The sequence below is a fragment of the Dendroctonus ponderosae genome, unplaced genomic scaffold (genome assembly GCF_020466585.1).
Source record: "Dendroctonus ponderosae isolate FM_Combo_2020 unplaced genomic scaffold, Dpon_F_20191213v2 Dpon_F_20191213_3, whole genome shotgun sequence".
In the NCBI taxonomy this organism is placed as follows: Eukaryota; Metazoa; Arthropoda; class Insecta; order Coleoptera; family Curculionidae; genus Dendroctonus; species Dendroctonus ponderosae.
The window spans coordinates 13,024,919-13,031,806 of record NW_026018508.1 but is presented as its reverse complement, the minus strand read 5'-3'; positions in this window follow the sequence as shown (position 1 = coordinate 13,031,806).

The following is a 6,888-nucleotide window of genomic DNA, read 5'->3' as shown; positions in this document are numbered from 1 at the left end:
CGGTGTCACCTTGCAGTCAGTGCTGCTACAAAACAGCCCCCGAGTGCTGCCATCTTTTTGGGGCAAATGAGTGATAAACCTTAATCGGTCGCAACTGTCATCCAAAACCACCTGTTAAAGGTTATGTCTCATTGATCAAGATTATTGATCAAATAAACTACAATTCTGTTGTTAAAACACAAGAAGTATTCCCAAGAGTAAGAAGTTCTGCCCGTTTCACTCCAAACAACTTTGTGTCCCGATCACTTTGAGTCTGGGCTCATATTTTGAGCAGCTTCTCGTGTTCGGTTATTTAACTGCTGCTCAATTTGAACCGGTGTTCGGAAGATCAGATATTTAATGAGTTCTAGTGACCTGCGCATATTACGTACATGGTAGGAATGTAGGCCCTTCCTCGGGGGAGTTATCGGGACAATTAAGTATCCGGTGTTTGGGAAAGTGCAGTTGTTGTGCAATGCTTCAAGTTCTCCTAGAAGGCTCAGCTGCAATAATCTCCAATATCTGCGTCCATTTCGGGCCTCTCGTCTAGTGTGTAGCTCTTTGCTGGTGAACTTCTTACAGCTTCTGTTATGTTACTGGCATTTTCCCATAACTAATCGCATATTCGCAAATTCGCTGTTGGTTTACATTTTGTGAAAGGAGCTTCAAAATAAGCCACACTTTGACAAATGCTTGTCATTATTGACGAAGGCTGTCTACCTGTCACTATCTGTTAATGACAAAAAACATGATTGCCGCTTTGACTTTTGATCAAAAAATTGTAGAAGAGTTCTTTTTTAATATCAAAAATTTTCATATCTCGACAAAAAGATCGTAATTTTTCTTTTCGAATGCTTAAGTATTCTAATAGGCTACCAATTAAAGTATCTCTTAGTCTGTATGGGTGTATGCAGGAGGCTCAGTGAACGCAACACTAAGCAGCAGACAATAATGGCTGGGAATTAAGTCGTAGAGAAAGGTTTCTGCCCGAAAATTAAGCCAGCCAGGCAGCCTTCCCCCTTTCGCTAATATATCTTGGGGTATTTGCAACAAAATGTACAATCGTTCGCAGCGACAATTGCACAAAGTCGGAACAAAAACCTTCAATTAATTAGCGCCCAGATTTAAGCCGAATTAGGCAGGAGCAGTTCAGTCCATTTAATTCGTCAGTCAGAATGGAGGAATTCGCACAAAGCCCCAGCTCTAGATTTATGAATTGGCTTACTTGGAAGTGTCAATTGAAGTCAGGCCCTGGAAATTGTCGGGTGAGGGATTGCCAGTGAGGTGACCGAAGAGCGATTCGAATAATGACCCGAAACTCCTGGAACTTCGAATCGATAAACTTCAAATTTGCGCTATTTTGTTGAACCGGGACGACTGTGTTTCCTTGCTATCCGTTTTTGGTTCATTTTTTCTATTTTTTGACGCATTTTAAGACCCGATAATAACCGCTCATTTGAGTGGTTGTGCCCACATTTCTGTTTGTTAGCTTTTACTCATCAAGAACTTTAAAAAATTCGAAGTTTTTGGGAACATGAAACTTTCCTCAAAATGTCTTAAATTTTTCACCATTATCATGAATAGAACCAATACCACCTATTATAGATTAGGGATGACACGAAATACTTGTCACAAGTATTTTGGAACAGATATCGATATGGAACAGTCGGTACCTGTGACCGATATTAAAAATAACATGTTATTTGAAATAACAGGGCTCGCCTACGATGTTGCTCAGTACCAGTCAACATCTGGGATTTCGATATTTCAACAAAGCAAAAAGGCAAATACCTGCCTTTATGCTTTTTGATTCCCCGCGGCGTTGTCAATTGGCCTGAGTTTTAGTGAAAGGAGATATTTTATTCTCGTGAAGTGGTAAGGTTTTATATATATGGGAGTGGGACGTGCACTCATGATTCGGCAAATAGCAATATTCAATGAATAAAAAATATCGGGAACAGCAGTAACAGCCGTCTCCGATATTTTCTTTAATGTGAGAGGCCTGTGAGTCACAGGTTGTTTTTTCGGAATTCTGAGCTGTTCTTTGTCCTTGAAACTTGATCTTTTTCGACCAATAGCAGTGCTTCTGAAATAAAATAGCATTTGTTGCATCTGCCCAGAGGAGTAGTGGACGAACTACATTTAAATTTGTATAGGCGCTATTTACCTACTCTGGACATGTTTCAATGTTTGTTTATATCAAACATAGCTGAAGTATTAAATGGCCAATTTTCAACTAAGCGATAAGACGAATTGTAATCAGTGATTAGCATGAACATAGAATATTTTTCACATTTTACTGCCCTTAAGTGGGAAAGATAAAAAATGTGGTCACCTTTTTTTGTGTTCAAATAAAGTTTCGATAAAATGGTAAAACGTTACTCATAAAAAATGACATGACTTTTGAAAATCAGCCCTTGCATACATAAAGGAACAAAAGGCATTCGGTCTTCGGTCATAATTTATTGCTGACACAGCAGATTCGCACCCAAATTACTAGGAAGTGGCGTGGATATCCTTCAATGGAACAATTAGTGCAGTCGGCATAGACTAGTTTTTTCCGGGCACTAAATAGATGAAAGTAAAATTTCTTATATTAAATTTGGTTTTGGCACTATAACTTTTTTTGAAGGTGTCTGTATACTTTATAAGTATTCAATTCAGTAAGTTCCACAAATTCATAACTTTCTGTTCATTCCTATTTGTTATGCGAAAAGGACTCTTGCCAGATTCTAAATACATTTTTCTTGAGACGTCGGAGAGACTTCTCTGAGGCTGTATTTTACTGGTAAAGAGTTATACTAGAAAGTACAGTAAATGAAAATTTCATTACTGACTGACCAAAAAAAGTTATGATACCATTTTCGTGAAACGAAACTAAATTAATTATTGAAAATTAACAAAACGCTGAAATCGACGGCTTTTTTTAAACTTTTGAGTAAACTAATGAACGGATTTTAATGTAGTTTATCTGATATCATAGGAATTTTTAATACTTGAAATACAATAGCATCAACGGTTCAACCATTATGCACAAAAAACGGGATTTCGCACTGTCTTTAATTATTTATAAATAATTGTTTATAAGCAGTGTTCCACAGCCGGAAATCGAGCACAAACTATAGTCTCAATATTCTGACATCCTTCCGAACAACTTCCAATAATCTTTTACCATCATATATTTTAGTGCTCGAAACAGGCCTTTTAAAGTCTAATCCGACTAAACTCAAAATACGCTTCAGCCCGGTTTCAGGTACAAACCAATATTTATCATGGGCCAAAATAACATGTGACAAAAAATCACAGATACAGATCATTTTCCTGCACAAATAAGTGGTTTAGGTGTGGTGGTGGTGGAAACTCAAATTTCAAAAGTTTGTGAGTGTTTTTGGCTTAATTGATGGACCCTTCAGGAAAATTTTCACCAAAAGTGCTTAATTTGAAGTGATCTTTAAGGTAAGAATAGAGAAAACTCCAAATTCCGACGACCTCAAACGACATCATCACCTAAATGTTTTACTTAATATGAAAAATGGCTGGTTTTCCCTAAGTCATGGAGATAACATAACTTTATTTAAGCTTGAATATACACCAGGTATATCGTGTGCTGTCGTCATTAATAGTTCTTTAAAATTAGAAATTTTCTTGTATGGCCAACCTCTTAGCATTTCCATTTCTGAATTAAAAACTGCATTTATTGTCAAAAGTTTAAATGATCTGGGTAAATTTCCAACAGATCCCTTGGAAAATCGTGTTATCCAGTTACATAATTTAAAAAAAGATATTCAGGATTTTGAAGATATATTTTTAGAAGCTTTTAATAGAAGATCCTTCCTTTGCAACCTATTTATAAATCATCTTATTGATCAAGAACACTTTACTCATTTTCAGGGCTGTAGTAATCATTCAATTAAAAATATTGCGAATATTATTCTCAGCAGTGATTCCAATCACTTATTAACAATTATTGTGGTAAATCTAACAATCAAAAACAAAAAACGAAAATAGCAACTTTTGTCAAGTAAATAAGAACTAAGTACGAATACCAGAATCCCAACATTATTCACACAACTTGCCTGATGGTTTATCAATTTTATAACCCGGCTTTGCATTACTTTAAAATGCACTTTTCCTTGGAAAATGTACATTTCCTTCAGGTAGTGAACTTGTAATCCGAAACTGACGAAAAACTCGAAAAAATCAGCCAAATAACAAAATTCATACTTGCAAAGGAAAATGAACTTGACCAGATGGATGACGTCACGCTTAAGCGCTTGGGCCTTATATCTAGGTGGTATTGATACAACTCATTGAAAACATCGTAGAAGTTTCAGATCTGAAATAATAGACATTTTCAACACTAATCTGAGCCAGTGAGTTACTGCGCCGGTGCATTGTGTTGGCGCACCAAGCCATTCCACTGAGTTACCCAGGCCAATTCACTGAGTTACCCAGTCCTACGCCATATCAGACTGGACAAACTTTGGAAGTTAAAATGGAAAATCCGGGATGCAATTGAGGTGAAAAAGTGGCAGTAGCGATTTCGCGTAATTGCTTATTACAAGGCACAGGCATGAAATTTACGGCCCAAAATCAGAGCACTAATTAGACTTTTCAAAACATGCACTAATGCCAAGGCGGGATTATATATATTAGCGGCGTTCTGTCAATTAATAGACGCTATTCTGGTCTTATTCTTATTTTCATCGTTGCGTTTCACATAAATTGGCCTCTGGTGAAATTTATGGCCGCCACGTCCAACTTAATTAGAACTACTGCGATTTAGTGATTCCGCAGTGTAAAATATTCCTGCGATGTTGGTACACAGCACAAGCCGCAAATCGTCATTAAAATCATCATATTCGTTTAGAGGCATTCATAGACCGCCTAGACCACTATCAATTAGCCTGCTCGAGTCGAAAACTGAAATCCCAAAGGAAGAAAAATTGTATAAATCCACGTTATTGGGCTTGACAAGGGCCAATTAGGTAAAGTAAGCAAAGGACACAGACGGGAACACGCCAAGAGATGCAAACGTACATTAGCTTAATTGAACATTAGGTGAAATGAACATTTGGACCCCATTAGTGATGAGAAGCAAAGTGATTAATTAGTTGGCTTCGCAGCCTTCGACGAAAAAGAATTTCTTCCACTTTAAAATATTAAGCTGGCACAATGACGCTAATTAAACTTCTTATTTCCTTAATTGAAATGAGGGTGGGTGACGAACAAAAAGAGATTCAACCAACTCTAGTACATATTTACATCTACCTATGATAATGAGACTCTAACTTTTCGTGCAATTTTTTATTCAGACGTAATTTGCAACTACAGTCGGCAGCTATTTTCCTTCGCCGACAGGGAGGTAAATGGCATAATTAAAATAGATTTCTGTAAACTCTAAGTAAACACCATCATCCCCGTCACAATCATCTTGTGACATTTGAATCGTTTCGGGAAAGCGGCAGCCCCGTCTTAGTTGAAAAGCACCGGAAAATTAATTAGGAAATTAATTTATTCGAATGTTATTAAAAGGCGGAATAATGCTGGTCGGCTGTTTGCGTTCCCGCATTTATAGTTTAACGCCACTCGGTGTCTTTACTACAGTGGCACGGAAGGAAAATCTGCTCGATTATTATCAAATCGCACTTTTTCTGCGAAATCAATCCAATGTAGGCAAAGCTGAATAAATAGTCCTCTTATTATCCGAATTAAATCACTTTTCCGTAAGGATCAACGTCTAAACTGATCCAGAATTAAGTCTTAGTGAGTCTAGCGGGGTTTGTACACTCTATCGACACTTTCCAGTATTCACTTAATGGAATGTAAATAAGGACCGCAACCCACAGTGAAATAACGCCCGGTTTTGCTTCAGAAAATACATTATTTCAATACGAATGGACCTGGGTTCTATTAAGGTCAGGCTTAAATAGTCATTTTTCCGACTCGGTGGCTGACATAGACGCAAACCGCTCTTTGGTAGGAAAATTAAGTAAAGTTGCCAGTCAAATTCGGAAAGAAGAGAACACTCCACTTGCTGCAAAAAACTCGCAAACAGTTATGCCAGTCAGACATCTTCAAAGCCTGATTTTGGACTATTGGGAAACCGGAATGCTATATAGAAAGTGACCGGTTTGTCCGCAGCAAACTACAACTCGCTTCTATGAATACGATAGTTGGCGAAATTTTAATTGAATAATTCGTTCGCTTCGAAAACCGGTTTTCAACGGCGACCATCYGAAACCTGTATTTTTAAATTTGGGACTAAAAAGCAGATAAGTAMACATCGGCTAGGCGATGCGATGCTGAAATTTATCRCGTTGAGTCGCATCGCCCAGCTCATACACGTGCAGGTACCCTTAGGGCACCCGCAGACGGACSACTTTTCACGMTTTTTTGAAGCGTGAAAAGTRCCAACATGCTCTTTCGGTACAAGCCATATTCGGGTCGGGATGGTCGGTATTTAACGGAACCGCTAAAATAACAGTGTTCCAAACGTGAACCTGAAACCGTAGTTCCAGCTAGCCGATTTAACCGGTTTTTAAACCGCCACAAACGCGCCAAGAACTAGAATCAGTAAAAAACATCTGCAAAAAATTTATTCTTAAATGATAATAAATTTTTAACTGAAAATTATATTTTTAAACATTTTCGCATATAAACCGTATATTTTATTTAATCACTCCAGTTTTATTATTATCAGTTTTTTTGTTCTTTAGGTAGTTACCGCGTTATCTATGTTTTGTCTTTGATTTGATAATATTTTATTTTAAGTTCACCAATGTTAAGAATTACATTTTTAAAAGGAAATCATTATACAGGGTTATTCACGCTATACGGCACGGAAGTTTGCGGCTAAACCGTTTGATTTTTAAAAAGTATTATTTTATGAATTGTCCGACGCCTACC